The 16387-nt window shown below is 41.1% G+C and overlaps 1 pseudogene; it reads left to right on the top strand.

Annotated features, from left to right (window-relative positions):
• The first annotated feature begins 3406 nt into the window (after positions 1-3406).
• Positions 3407-5353, top strand: LOC144370152 (coiled-coil domain-containing protein 120 pseudogene; annotated as a pseudogene).
• The last annotated feature ends 11034 nt before the right edge of the window (positions 5354-16387 follow it).

The raw sequence follows: 16387 nt of genomic DNA, 5'->3' as shown, positions 1-16387 counted from the left end.
ACAAAGACTCAAGAGGGACTGAGATGCTTTTTTTCTGGAATTACATCGGGAGGATCTGAGGTGTTAGTTGGCAAAGCATCTCAAGGGTCAGATGTTACCCCTGGAGCTTCCCTATAAGTGTCTCTCAACAAACCTTATATCTCATTTCCCACCCCGAGGTATCTTCTTTGAACACTTGGAAACTTGTCCCACTTCCCGAGCCCAACTGGATTGTGGGTTTTAGAAGGTGGCCATCATCATATATGCAGTCGATTATTGACTAAAAAGTTGTCCTGTGGCACATGATCGTGTAAAGGCATAGTTTGTGACACCTTTGAGGTTGTTGTTTGTTACTCAGCATAATTTCTTTGAGGTCCATTAAAATATTTACATGTATCAATAGTTCATCCCTTTTTAAGACTAAGTAGTATTCTATGGTATTGATGTACCTTAGTTTATATATTCACTTATTCAGAAACATTTTGGTTATTTCCTTTTTGAGGCTATTACAAATAAAATTGCTGTGAACAACCATGTGCAAATTATGTTGCATGGATTAAATTTTAGTATCACTGAGATTAATGCCCAGGAGTGAAATTACTAGAAAAAACCCATTTGGACATGGTATTTAGTTCTTTTATTATTTTTTTTTTGAATTCTGAGTGCCAATGTTTGTTAACAATTAGTACATCAGTGTCCATGAGAGTTATTGGACTATCAATTTCTTTGGATACTCTTTTTGACATCAGGGAAACACTAGTTTTATGAAATTAATTCAGATTTTTCTTTCCTATTTATTTTCTAAAGAGACTATGTAGACTGTTATTATTTCTTTAAATATTAGGTAAAATTTTTCAGTGCAACTATTTGGTGCTAAATGTTCTTTTTCAGGTTTTTAATATTCTGAATTAAATTTCCTCAATAGATGTAGGACCATTCAAAATTACCTATTTCTTTTTGGGGGAGTTGTAATAGTTTCTATTTTTCATGAAATTTATGCATTTTCTCTAAAATGTCACATTTAAATGGGTGGAGTTTAGTTTTGTAATAAACTGACAAACTGATGAATGACTGTACCACTTTGCAATCCCACTAGTAAAGAACGAGAGTACCTGTTGCTCTATATTCTCCCAGAATTTTGTCTTATCTGTGTTTTGGATTTTTTGCCATTCCAATAAGTGCATAGTGGTACCTCATTTTATTTTAATTTGCAATTCCCCATTGATGAATAATGTTGAATGTCTTATATGTTACTTTGCCATCTATATATCTTCTCTGATACAATGTCTGTTCAGATGGTTTTGCTCATTTCTTAATCAGGTGGTGGTTATTGTCATTGTGCGTACAAGTTTGTGTTGAGCTTGAATAGTTCTTTGCATATTTTGGGTAAGCTTCTATAATCACATTTGTCTTGCACAAATATTATTTACCACTGTGACTTCACATTCATTCTTTTGATGTTTATTTCATTCCTGCTATTTTTTAAAATCTGCTCTTAGTCATACACAGTGTATTTTTATTATTTTATATTATTTTAGTTTTTATCTATGAAATTTCACCTTGTATTTTTTTTGATATCTTCTTTGAATTGATTGTAACTTCTTTATGGCCTTCTTCAGTAATGCTATAATCTTCTAATTTTTGTCAGTTTTAACTGATTGTATTTTCTACTGATTATCCTTCTATTTTCTCCTTGTTTGCATACCTGATGATTTTTTTGGCAGTTTTAATTTTTCTTTTTTTGTGTGTATGTATGTGTGTATGTTTTGGATAATGTGGTAATCCTATAAATATGCAAATATTGAACTTTGGATTGGGACACAATAATTACTTGAAAATCATTTTATCCTCTGTTAATTTTTCCCCACTGCTCAGGATTAACCATGATTCTTTGCCATCTATATATCATAGTTCATCTGTTTTCCATTCTTGATGGAAGAAATGGAAATGACCCTGTGTCAGGGTCAGTGATCACTTCATCATGTCAGATGGTTCTTTTCTGACCTTGGGTAGTTTTCTTACACACATGTACTAACCAGTAATGATAGGCCTTTTAACTTGATTTCTACCCACTTGTACTGCTTCACACTACTTCATTTACTCTCTGCCTTACTTATAGATGTGCAGCTCCCACAGTCCCAGGTTTTCTGGACTCCAGATTTGTATTCTGAGCTCAAATATTGCTTTTTATGTGGGATCTCACAATTTTCTCTCAAATGCTTTTTAATACCTTGAAAGTGTTTTGTTGTTTGTAATAACTTAAAAAAAATCCTCTTAAAGTTATCTTTCCCAGTTGTTAATCACTGCATGGGAACATGAGCTCTAATTCTTTGTTTTTACCACAAGATTTCCATTGGTGGGAGCAATTGGTAAATTTCTATTTGGGTACTTATGGACGGTGGCTTGAGCCTGGATGAGCAGTATGCATCTGTCACCTGATGGACCATTTGGTGCCCCTAATTTGTGACCCTTAATTGCAGCATCTTAATGATTTACTATAATTTTGTTGAACATTTATTAATCATTGTCTACTCATCTCTCAGGATCTGTCTCCAAGAATGACATTTAAGTGAATGTCCATTATCCTGTGTTAATTTCTGTCAGTTTTCCTGTCATGTTATTCACATAGAAATGTCACATATTGAAAGAAACTTGGTAAATGCAGAATAACATTTCCAGAGAATACTGCAACATCCTAAATACTAAAATTAATTTCCCATTTTTTTCTGATTTTGCTTATAAATATTTTAGTGCTGAAAATTTAAGTAAAGAATCTTCCATAACTGAAATTCTAAAATTTACGAAGACATTGACTTAAGCATGTCATTGCTTTTAAGAGAATACTTTCTTTCACTGTTATGTCTATTTAATTTTGAGTGTTAGTGCAATACTATAAATTGGAATTTTATCTGGCTCCTAAAAGTCATCTTGACTATCAAATATTTATTATTTCTAGGATTATAAATTCAAGAACAAATTAATTAGATGTCCACGGATTGAACTTTCTTGCAGAACATTATATTTATCAGAAAAGTATTTGATAAACAACTAAACTAGCTCTATCCACTCTTCACTAGCTCTGGGATATTAAAAATTTAAAAAGGAGGCACTTCGTCTCCGCCGCTGCAGTGGTCTGGCGCTCCACTCCCTTTTCCCTCAGGGTCGCGTGCTCAGCGGCGCAGGTGGTGGTGCTGCTGAGAGCTGATGCACTGAGTTAAAGGTGGGGGTCGGGGGTCCGCAGCCGGCGGAGGGGCCAGTACACCTCTCCCATCCTCAGCACGCCCCCCATCTTGCCTCCACGGCTAACAGTCGCGGGTCCGAATGTGGCCCACCAAAAGAGGGCGGAAGGGGACTACCAGGGCTCAGCGAGGGAGGGGGCGCCCTCTGTTCCTGCTAGCCTACACGGACCCCGCCTACGCCACGCTGCAAGGACCCTAGGTAAGACTCCTGGCTGTGGCCCATGGGCTTCTGAGTAAGTAGACTTACAGACTTACACCTGTAAGTCTGCCCACCTTCCCACTTGCTGTGTTCCCACTCAATGGGAAGAGAACCAATACCTTGTCCACCATCAGCCACGGCCTCCTGACAGCACCAGGATGGAAGTCAAAGGTCAGCTGATCAGCTCTCCTACCTTCACTACTCCAGCAGCCCTTTCGGGGAGGCTGCCCCCCAGGTGAATTCAGGGCGTCTGAGGGGGAGAGGGAGGCGCTGCTTGACGGTCAGCGGGCCCTGCAAGATGCCCTGAGCCTGAAACTTCAGGATCTCCGAAAAGTGTGTCTCCAGGAGGTGGAGCTTACTGGCCAGCTGCCCCCTTAGTGCCCCCTGAAACTTGGTGAACCGCCCCAGTTGGTGCGGGGTGGGCCGGGGCAGCCCGTGCCTACCCTCCACTGCATCCTAACCCAGCGCACCACCCCGTGAGCCCTGTTGAGGAGCTGGAACCGGAGGGGTAGGTGCTACAGCAGATCCGCAGCCGCTGCCCTATGCTTGGCCCCAGCCCCTGAGCTATGTGGTGAACAGCTGCAACGCTGGCGCCAATTATAGGCGGATGCACTGAGGAGGCTGCATGTGTTGGAGGAGCAGTGGGGGGCGTCGGGGCCCGCCTTGGCCTCCCAGTTTTCCCTCCGCAGCCACTGCCGCTGTCTGCAAGGGCACCCAGGGAGTCTACCTGGGCACACGCCTAGCTCATCTCAGCCAAGAAGATGAAGTTCTACAATCTGAGAGCAGCTCCCTCTCAGAGTCTGGGGCCAGCCATGATAATGAGGAACCCCGTAGCTGCTTCTCTCTGGCAAAGCGCCCCTCGCCACCAAAGGCTTGGGACCAGCTGCAAGCAGTATCTGGGGGCGGGGAGGAGCCCTGAGCAGCGAACCCCGCGGAAACCACCTCCATTAGATCTTTATGGGGATCTGAAGAGCAGGAGGAACTCTATGACCAGCCCAATCAGCCCCACACGCTCCCTTCCCAGGAGTGCCTCCAAAGTTTTGAGGGGCGAAGTGTGCCTTCCACTCGGGGCGCTGGCCCTCAGCTCTGCAAGCCCGAAGGCCTCCATTCTCAACAGCGGTCTAGCAGCCAGGGCGCGCCCTGCTTAAGATCCCACCTCCCTCTTTTGCAGCTCTCACTGGCTGCAGCAACAGCTTTGAGGCCCTGCTGGTGGACTGGGATGCTGCTGGGGGAGCTGGCTCTCTGCCTGTTCCTCTGGCTCCCCCTGCCACTGGCCCACCAGTCTGACAGAGCAATGGCGTGCTGTATGAGCGCCCCCAACCACCCCTGCCTTCTCCTCTTGCACAGCAGGGTCCTCAGACCTAGCTCAGCTGCTCCTGCTTCCCGCGGAAGCCCCTCTCCCACCTGTATGTGGGGATTTCCTCTTGGACTATTCCTTGGACCCTTGGACGGGGGCTTGCCAGCAGGGACAGGCTGGGGGGAGCTGCTGCCTGCAGCTGAGGTCCCAGGACCACTCTCCCGCCCGGTGGGCTCCTCCTCGCCATGCTCCCTGGCCCACCACCTATGTATGCAGCTGACAGCAGCAGCCCCCTTCTTGGCAGCAAGAACCCCCAACCCATGCCACCCATACCAAGCCCTTTGGCCTGCCCCTGGAGGCTGCTGAGGGTCCAGAGGTGCACCAGAACCCTCTGCTATGGATGTCCCTATCCACCCGTATCACCCTGACTGGTGAGCCCAGTGGCCACAAGAACCTTGCCCTGGAGGGGCTGGGCCTATGCTCCCTTATGGGGGCCCACTACACCCATCCTTTCTCCATGCCTGCTGCTATTAAGTGGGCCACGTGCCTTACAGGGCCCCCAGCCAGGCTCTTGTCTGGCACTCCGGGAGTTTCAATGCACCCCCTGTGTCCAGCAGGTATGGGGGGTGCTTTTACTGATGAGTAGGGGTCTCTTGAAGCAATTGGTGAAGGTATTCAGGCCAGGAATCAGCTAGTCATGATAGATAATGACTGGGACCACACGGAAACTAGCTGCAGTGTTGGTACAGATCATTTCCAGGTGTGACCTGCATTAGTCCTTGGGGTCCTGGTAGAAGGGAATCTTGCGCACTGGTAGTAGTTCCTTACCATATCATAGAAGGAGTGCGGGTTAGCTAGAAATGAGCCTTGAAGCCAGGGTGCTGTGAGGAAGGGACATCATATGCCCTCATCTTTCTCTTCCTGCTTTCCTGTGCTTGCCTCCTTAATGAGACTCTTTTTCTCTGTGTCATGTCTGTCTTTTCCTCTCTTTTCTTTCTTCCCCACCCTGTCCTCCAGATTCTTGCTGTCCCCTTCTAAAGATACTACCAGACTTCCTGTACCCCACCCTGCCCCCAGCTAAAGGCTCCTATCTTTAGTGATATAGTGATCTGCACTATAGGGGAACCAGTCTTCCAGTTCTGACCCCCAGGCCCCATGGACACTGGTCTTACCCCTTCTGATTTGCACCTTGTTGGTCTGGGCATGGCTCCAGTCCTGGGAGCACACAGCCAACCTCACTGAACCCTGGAATGTGGTTGCTCTCAGTGCTGGGCTGGGCGCCAACCTGATCTTCCAAGGTCCCTGGCTCCCCAAGGACCCAGGAATGTGTCTGCTACCTTGCTTCTCTCACAATGGGGAATGGGGGACTTCAGCCAGCTTCAAGGAGAGTGAATGATGCAATAGGGATTCCAATCCCCTTCCTTCATTTCTGTTTACAGTTGTGATTTTAGTATTCACTATCTTTGCCCCAGTACTAGGCATTTTATAAAAGGGAAACTGTGAGCTCATCCTGGCTGGGTTCATTCCTGTCCCCCTGCCCAACCTGTTCTGTTCAGGTCCACCCCCTCCACAATGGCCCATATAGGGTGTTAGGATCCTTTTGGCGGGTAGTCAGGAGACTCTGTTGTGAATAGAAATCCCTGCCACCCCTCAAACCAGTGCAGTTTGGATTTCTGCCCACATTTGGAAGGATTAAATTCTGGATGGGGCACTCTATCCCTCTCTGTGCTGATCATCCCCAATCAGGAGACCCTGTAGGAGGCTAACAAGGGGCAGAGCCATTGGGTATGTTGCATCCTAGGATGTTTTGGAGGTTGAATCTGGTATCTGGTAGATGCCAGTACAATCCTGAGGTGACCTCTGGCCACGGCAACAGGCCTTGTCACATCCTCCTTGGCTTTCCTTCCATTCACTACTTTTTAAACAACACAAGCTGTGTTTTTTATGATACCTGTCTGTGACTTTCTGAGCTGGAGGTTTTCCTACCTCTTTTACCTAGTGTTAAAACTTTTCTTTTTTGTACCAGTGGATCTGGGACCAAGACACTACCCATACTAGAAGGAGATTTCTATAATAAATATGTATACTGAAAAAAAGAAAAAAGAAAGAAAAGAAAAAAATGGGGGTACTGGGCTGGGATAGTGGCTCAGCCACAGAGCACTTGCGTAGCACTTTCAAGACGCTGGGTTTGATCCTCAGCACCGTATAAAAATAAATAAATATATAAAATAAAGGTATTGTGTTCAACTACAACTGAACAAAATATTTTTTAAAAAAGAGGGGGATACTTAAAATGCTCTTTTTAAAAATATATCTTTATTTTTGTTTATTCATTTTTATGTGGTGCTGAGGATGGAACCCAGGGTCTCATGGGTGAGAGGTGAGTGCTCTACTGCTGAGCCACAACCCTAGCCCCTAAAATACTATTTTTAATGTTTTTCATAGCCCTGAATTTCAAGATTTGAGAATTATTTTGACATTGAGGATTGTTTTTTTCTGAAGCAAATTAAATATTTCCAGGTGGTGTCTTTTGATTTTTACCTCCACTTATGACTAAAAGAGAGCAATTATACATTTTATTGTTTTTTTCTGTGATGAAAGGGTGATGTTTGAGTTGCTTGTGAAAACATGTTGTGCTCAGCTTGCTGTCTGTCTGCATCATGGATGCTCATGTGGCAGATACAGAGCCTGATGCACTGAATGCTTTGTCTTTGGTTTTATCAAGACCAAAACCCAGTGCAACCTTGATTCTGAGAAAAAAGTGAGAATACAGAGAAAACTGAGTGAAGCCATTTTTTTTCCCCAAAGGGGTAGAAAGTATATAAATATATGTGTTTATATATATTTAAAATATATAATATATATTTAAATACATATATTTAAATATAAAATATTTAAGTATAAAATATAAATATATGTAAGTGTATATTTAAATATGGACATATTTAAATAAGCAAACATTTCTCATTTTATCAAGTGAAACCAGATAGGCTTCACACACTCAAGCCAAAAAAATTAAAGGATTTGATTTTGTAATAATTTAAGACCTTTGATCCAAAACAATGTGCTCTCTCTTTCAAAACAATTTTTTCTAAAGACCATATATGATGACAAGTATTCTGCATGGTCTCATAATTCATTTTCTACATACAGATAGCAATTATACTTTAAAGACTTGCATTGGTAAACATAACTATGCAATAAAATATGAACTATTTCCAAGTTTGTTTCCAGTTTCAATAATCTGACATTGTCATTTTTAAGTCTGTAAGGGCTTTGAAGGGGACTCTATGATTCTTTTTCACATTATTTTCTGAACACATTTTTGATCAGGCTATGACCAGGTTGTCACAGATGCATGATTTCCTTCTTCTAACTTCGACTGGAGCATTAGTTTATTCTACATGTATAACCACTGAAATAATCTAACTTTGTGAGTGATACCTACATACTCAATCTCCTTGTTAGGCTGAGGAGGAAATACAAGTCAGGTTGTTTAAGGGATTTACCCAAGATGATGAGAGGACTGCTATATAACTTCACAGGTGTGTAAATTTCCTAAAGTGCTCCACCATATTGCCATGATCGTAGTGACTTAAAACAAATTTCTTATATTACAGTTTAAGTGTTCAGAATCCTGGAGCCAGTTTTCTGACCTTCAATCAAGAAGTCCACAAGGCTGCCTTCCTTCTGGAGGCTCCAGGGAAGAAGCTGTTTCTCACCTTTTTCAGAGTCCACCAGCTTTTCTTGGCTTATGACCAGATCTTCCACCTTCCAAGGAAGTCACTACACCCTTTGCATCTGTCATCACTTCTCTTCTTTCTGACATGTTTCTGTCTTATAAGGACTCTTGTGATCACATTGAACCACCCTGGATAATTCACTATTTTCATTCTACCTTAAGATTCTTAACTTGCTGTGTAAAGTCCCTTTTACCAGAGTCACAGATTCCAGACCCACAGATTCCAGACCTAGCACACAGACATCTTTGGGGAATACATTATTCTCTCTAATTTAACAGGTAATTTTGCCTTGTGGCCATTTTTCTTCATTAAATAATATTACACATTATACTTTATCACTGCATCAGCAAAAAGATAAATATAACTCAGGCCTGATTTATTACAATATATTCATCATTATGACAGCTTCATTTTTCTTCTGATTTAGAAAGAAAGAAAAATTAAACCATTTCATTGACTATTGTACCTACCAGATATGTAGGCCCTGGAGGACTAAGATAAAGGGACTCAGATGTTTGAATTTTCTCTTTCCTATTCTTTCACTCACTTCCATAGGCCTCTTTGTAAGTGTCAGAGCCAAACTGTGTAGGTAATTACATGCTACTTTGGAATGATCACCACATATGGCTCCTTTCAATATGATTAAAAGTCCACTCATCAATGCAGTTTTGTTGATCCTGTTGCTGGGGAGCTATGTAGACAACAGCTTGCTACCTGACACTCAGAAATGACATCATCATATCAACACAGTTTCATCTTCATGAACAAGTACTTTTGCCTGAGAGTTTCACAGATCATGCCTCCAGCCTCCATGCTCTTTTGAGTGTTCCAGCTATGTAAGATCCAGAGAGAAATTTATATATCCTCTGAGGCAAAGATCTACCTGCATCCTTTCTTCACACTGCTGCTTCTTTCTCTAGCCCATGAAATTGAATGACATTATGGAACTACGTGGCACATTGTAATAGTGACTGTTGGCCAATGTCCTCCCAAGTGAAGGTCAGCCAGAGGACCCCAGGCCACAGCTACACAACATGCTCAGAGTTCCATGTCTCAGCAACCTACCTTCACACAAGGAGCTACCTGCATCATGTTATGAGACTGTCTCTCCCATGGATACACATAATAGAGTGTAAAATACTTTTAGGATGTCTGAAACACTGTCTTGAGCCAGTTTTGAGGTCCTGGCCAGAGGCTTGTCCATTTCCCTTCCTGAGCACACAACTTAGTCCATAACCAACCTCCTCCCTTTCTGAGCTCTCATACTCTGGGCTATTATTTCCCTCATCACCCCAGGGTCAGGTAACAGACCACTAGGGACAGCCCTTGTGCCCCAGAGCCCACTGGCATTATTCAAACTCATCCTAAATCAGCTTCCTCTCCTTCATCTATTCCTTCCAATAGAAACCACATAAAGGAGCTTGGCCACAGTTCCCCTCCCTTCCTCTGCATGGACACCTCACCCTAGGGGACTTCTGAGTGGCCCTTGGTGAGGCATGGCCCTCACCAAGTATGCCTCAATGGCAGTTCTAGTCTTGAACCATTTGTTGTCCCACACTGCTACAGTCATAAGACTTGTAATACACAGATAGGTCTTTACAAACACGACCCACTGAAACCTGGCACTGAGTCAACTGAATAGTTCAAAGAGCTCAATGAAACCAAGTTAAGCCTATGAGAGTCCAGGAATGCAGCAATAGAATTGATGAGCTAAAATACAGAAACTGTCATATAAACAGTGAAGCATTTAGAATGCAAACACAAAATAAGATATATTTATATAAAGAGTTAATGAATGAGAGCTGGTTCCTATTCTGTCCTATAGGAATACAAATGCTCACTTATTTCATATTAGTTATATATGAAAAGCTTTGTAAGTACTATCTCATGTAATCCTCAGTATAGGCACACAGGTTTAGAGGTCTTATATTTTTAGTACAGATTTAGAAATTGAAGCTTAAGAAAATTAACTGTCTAAAGTAACAAAATAGTAAGACACATAGAAATATTTTCAATTGTATTCTGCCTGATTCTTGTCATATCTATAATGCAAAATAATGTTTCTGGACTTTCACAAATATTTTTTAAAAAAAAAATTCAAAAGAAATACAGAAATTGAAAAGTTTGCTTAAAAGAGAGTAAATTGGAAAAGGTACTGGGTGTTTTTAGTGAGGAAGGTGGGCAGGAAGAGCTCTCAACATTTTTAGAGTCATGTCAAGGGCTATGAAGTTGATATGTTGTGTTAGTTACTTAAAATTCATGGAAAAATGAAGCCTCTCAAGTGCAAGGGGGAGGTGGCACCTTGATCTCAGTTTTGTCCACGCTACTTTCAACCAACTAATTTTGACCTTGTCAACTTTACTTTTAGGAGGTCATGGTGAAGATATGTGTCTCATAACAGTGATTGTAGTTTACTTATAGCAAATCCCCATTTCCCTGAAAAACATTAATATACATCAGATTTTATGAAAATGTGGATGTCAAATTTGAGGACTGAAAAGGAGTGAGACATCTCTGTTACTGAGGCTGGGTAATGTAGAGAAGAGTTAGTCAATGGCCTTTAGAGAGTTTATATTTTTATAATTTCAAATTGAAAACTAGCTACATAGGACTCTCTTCTTTGAAGGTACACTCATATTCATACCCAATTCAATTTAAGGAGGCATTTGTCTGGTGAAAATTTAAAATTCATAAATTATAGTGGTGCACTGCAAAATAAATCAGAGAGATAAAAAGCTCCAACTCTCCAATTTTTCAGGAGAATCAGCATCTGACTCCACTTCAAGTTGTGCATACATTTTTTTTTATCTAACAATATCTTTGCTTTAAATTTTTACTTTCTCTCTCTCTAAGGAATCACTTTTGCACCACTGATTCTCCCTTTAATTCCATATCCATATGGGTGAAACAAACTTACAAATGTCTTACTCATTAGGAAAAATGTCTTTTAGAAGTCTGTATGTCTGACTTTCTAATAAGATAATGATTGTTCTTTAGTTTGGCAGTCCCATTTGAAATAAAATTTTAAATGACTTGATCAAGTGATCACAAAAATATATATCATTATGTTGAATAATTATTTGCATGTTGCTTTTAAGATTTTTTGTTATTGATTTTTGACAAAGTCTCCTTCTAAGATTAAGGTATTAGGTATTTTTGAGGTCCTGGCCAAAAATACTTCTAAGAAGCATTATATTGTAAGGGACTGGTGAAACGTCGGAGGAAGAGACACACAAGACACTAGCTCCATGCAATTGGCAAAAAGGGATTTATTTAACCAGCATGCGAGGGCTCCGAGCCCACTTGAGAAAGGAGAGCAGCCCAGAGCCCAGAGCAGAGGTCAAGCAGAGCTTAAGTACACTTTTTGGAGAGGGTGGGGGGCTTTGCATACATCAGAACAAATCATCTTGAGGCACGGGAAAATTGAACAACAATGTGTACCCCACTCAGGAGTGACCAATCACCCCTACCCAACTTGTTCCCACCAGTGAATGTGCTAATCATGTTTTAGAGTTGTTATTTGATTTTCCCGCAGTGTGTGATGATTTGTTAAGAGATGCTATGATGTATGTGAAGTCCCTGCCTTCTCCAAAGAATGTATAAAACTGCTGCAAACCCCGGGCTTGGGGCCTATCAGCATCACCAGTTGCTGTGTGTGGGCGGGGAGGACCGAGCTAGCTTGCAATAAACACCTCTTTGCTGCTTACATCGATCTTGGTCTCTGGTGGTCTTTTGGGGATTCCGAATTTGAGCATAACACTGATAATTGACAGTATCACCATCAGCTATGACTCTAGTCCTATTTTGAAAGTTTTGTCCATTTTCTCTTCCCTACCAGTGATCTTTGGCTGGGCCATGATCTGCTCCTCAACCAGTGCTCAGTACTGCCAAAAACCCTGGGGAACAACAGTTGCCCCCAGCTTGCCATGGAATGACCATAATAGTTGAAAATTCTGCTTCTCCTGGTCTTTCTGGTTTCTGTGGCTTTCTAACACCTTTAAAAACTACATTGTTTGTGGTGTTGATGTTTACCCATGACGAGTCCTTGCTTCCGGGAATGCTGAAATATAACACCAAAGAAGCACACCGAGGCAAGTTTAGAGAGGAGAGTAGAAGCTTTATTAAAGCAGAAAAGACTTCTCCTGGAGGAAGAAGGGACCCAAAAGGTGGAATAAAGAATTGTATGCAAAAAAAAAAAAAAAGAGAGAGAGAGAAAGCTCATGTATAATGGCATAATTTGGTGTGAACATACTTTATATACAGAATTACAAAAAATTGTGCTGTGAATGGATAATTATGAATGTAATGCACTCCACTATTGTCATGTATGTAAGAAATAAATTTTTAAAAAAAGAAAAAAGATGACAAAAAGAAAAAAAAAGTGGAATCCATGGAAGGGGGAGGTCTTCCCTCTTTTAAAGTTAAGGTCTTCTTTTACCTTTCCCACACTCCTGTCCTTGTTTCTCATTATCTTTCAGTGATAGGATGCAGTTGGGAAGGCCCAAAAGGTGGGAGATATGAGGGCTGGAGGAGTAATCTGGGCAGGAAGGGCCTGGGGCAGCTTTGATTAGCACCTCCCTGTTTGCTTGGAGCTACTTCATTAACATTTTCTTAGGATGGGCTCTGGGCCTTGGGGACTTTAACACTTCAATTTCCCCAAGTGCTGCTCTGCTTTCCTGGATTCCATTCTTAATAATGGCCTCCATTTTATTTATGTTACTCCAAATTAGACCAGTTTTACCTAACTACACTAACTACCTATCTGTAAATCTGGCTTCATTGACATGGAAAACTTTCTCTAGTTGCTGGCAGGGTGCCCCCATGCTGTGCTGGGATATGCTTGTGGGCAGAAGGGTCTTCTCAGATTGTTTGATAAGGCTTCAGCTTTAATTTCTAACACCGAACTTGTCTTCTGGTCACAAAATGCAGTGATCCATATTTCTCCAGTAATCTGTAACTATTAGTTTTTCAAAAAAGAAAAAGAAAAAAAAAGTTCTTTCCTTTTGCTCAAAGTGCCCTCTATCTTGAAAAGAGGTAGTTTCTATCTACTTTTGTAAGGGTCTGGTGAAACCTCAGAGGAAGAGACCACACAAGAGACTGGCTCCATGCAATTGGCAAAAGGGGATTTATTGATTCAGCATGCTGAGGTTCCAGGCTCACTCAGGAGGATAGAGCAGCCCAGAGCCCAGAGCAGAGGTCAAGCAGAGCTTAAGTACACTTTTTGGAGAGGGTGGTGGGGGGCTTTGCATACATCAGAACAAATCATCATGAGGCACGGGGAAAATTGAACAACAACTCTGAGACATGATTAGTACATTCATTGGCGGGAACAGTCTGGGCAGGGGTGATTGGTCACTCCTAAGCGGGGTACACATTTAAACTGATTGGTTTTGTGGCCTGGATGCTTACATGCCAAGCTACTTGGAGCCCTTAGCTAATAAACAACCAGGGAATCAATGGAAATATTTACTGGGCAGTTCCAGTATTGTCCTAACAGCTACAGAGATTACAGGTTGGGGGTAGCAGAGGAATTTTAACAATACCTGGTCTATTACTTTTTAGCCCAGGCCTTGCAATTTAGAAACTTTACAATGCCCAGTCTTTTACACTTTAACTCAGGCTTTTGCAGCTTAGAATCAGCTTAGAAATTTTACCTTTACACTTTCATTTCCATCCTGGACACAGGGACCTCAATTCACAAATCTCTGTGACATTGTACACTTCACAACTTTCAAGCCAAATATTTTTTCTGTTTATAAATAAATTGTTTACAGATTCCTTATGAGATGTGAAAAATGGGGAAAAAAAGAGGATTACTTTTCTTTTCCTATCAAGCAGGAGGAATTCTATAATGTGATAATAACATCCTAAGTTATTTTTTTGTTATGTCTGTGATACTATTTTGCAATAAAAAGTTTGCTGCACGGTTTAAAATAGCTTAAAATTTTTTATATATATTTAACAAGTTATAATCACCTATACAGATTAAATGAAGAGTAGACTGCAAGAAATACACACTCTGAAGTACAAAGATTTAAAACAACTTTGATATGTCAGAGGTCACTTTAGAGACAAATCATTCCTCCATTATTAATTTATCCATTCACTCATACAGGAATTAATCAGTCCTTCGTTAAACCTTAATGACCACTGATTGTTACGATCTTGTTGGAGAAAATGATTACTAGCCATTTGCATGTGAGTTTGGAAGACAACAGACATTCTCATAGAGTAAGTAGAAAATTAGAAATCAGCTCATCCAAATGGGAGAAATTAGGATGGTAAGAGGAAAATATGAGACTCATAACTCCAACTGTTTCTATTACCGTATGAACAAACATGATGTGGGACCAAATAGAGTTAATCTGCTTTGTGTATCATAGCTTTTGATTATTAAACTACAGTTTAGTTGAAAGTAAACAGCATAAATAACAGAGATTGGGATAAATAATACCAATAGCTTGTTGTCTACTCTGCAAACACATTTGTATGCTGTGAAGTATGAAATTATGAGTCTTTGTAGTAAGAAAAGTCATCAAATCTCCAGCTAACAGAAAGAGAAAACCATGTTTGTTTTCATTATTTAAAACCAGAGCAGGTGAGAGTCCAACCTCTAAGAAGCCCCAGCAGTTCCCTGGTTAGAACAAGTCTAGCTAGCAGTGGGGTGCTAATGAACTAATTGTTGTTTCACCACAACAAACAGAATGAGTTGTGGAAAAGCAAGGTGGGATGTGACTCACCAAGGTGCAATCATCAGTCATTTGCTTACATTTTTATTCTCTCCACATAATCCCAACACCACTTGACTTTCAGTTATTCTGGTTCAATAATGCCCCTGGTTGGGCTGGGGATGTGTCTAAAGTGGTAGTGCACTAACCTGGCATGCATGAGGGCTGGGTTGGATCCTCAGCACCATATACAAACAAAGATGTTGTGTCTGCCAAAATAAATAAGTAAATAAATAAATACTAAAATTCTCTTTCTCTCTTTAAAAAAAATAAAAAATAATGCCACTGGTCACATGTGCTGGATGGTGATAAAGTCCATCACCAACCACAGTTTATTCAGCATTTTTTCCTTAGAAACATCTTAAAACACAAAAGGATTCTCTCCTTGAAAGACTCAATGGAACTGCTAGGAGATGAAGCACTCTGACCCATGAGGCAGCTGCATTAGCTAGCTCCTCCAGGGAAAGAGTGACCCTTACTGGGTGGGATTCTCACAAGCCCATGGCAGCATGTGAGGGCAAATGGGATATTCAGGCAGTGATCCCAGGGAGGACCAGCCAGGACTCTCAGGGAGCCAGGGATGGAAGGAAGCCCTCAGCAGGCACAATAGGCTGGAAACTGGACTTGCTGAAAGAATAAGTCATGCAAATATCAATATTTGCTCTTATTTCCTTTTGTCTAAGGTTTTATAATATCACGTCCAACATTTTTTTGTTACTTAGGTTGATTACTTTCTTCCTCACCTGTCTGTGTGGTTATGTGGTTTATCAGTGATATAATTAGGTTCATTTGTTATTGTTTATATGCCTTTTTGGTCATCTCTGTACCCCTCTAATATTTATTTAGAATTAACATAGGTCATTTTAGAGTTAACATAGATCATCTGTGAACGAGTATGTTGCACAGCTATGGATTTTAACAAGGCACAAGAGAAGGTATCTACTACCAACTTGTGGTACATAATGGTGGCATTGCTATAAACTTCCACTGGGCTTTGCATTTGTCACCACACCATTCCCAGGCCCCAAGTCCTGATCATCACTGGTCTGCTCCCCATCACTATAGTATTTCCATGTTCAGAATGTGTGAAATAGATCACATTCATTGTCTGGAGGGTTTTTTTTGTTTTGTTTTGTTTCACATAGTAAAATGGATTTAAGATTTTAAGATTTATCTACATTTCATGAATCAATAGTTTATTC

Source organism: Ictidomys tridecemlineatus, chromosome 13, assembly GCF_052094955.1.
Source record: "Ictidomys tridecemlineatus isolate mIctTri1 chromosome 13, mIctTri1.hap1, whole genome shotgun sequence".
Classification (NCBI taxonomy): Eukaryota; Metazoa; Chordata; class Mammalia; order Rodentia; family Sciuridae; genus Ictidomys; species Ictidomys tridecemlineatus.
The sequence above is the reverse complement of the archived record's forward strand: the minus strand, read 5'-3'. Positions and strand labels throughout refer to the sequence as shown.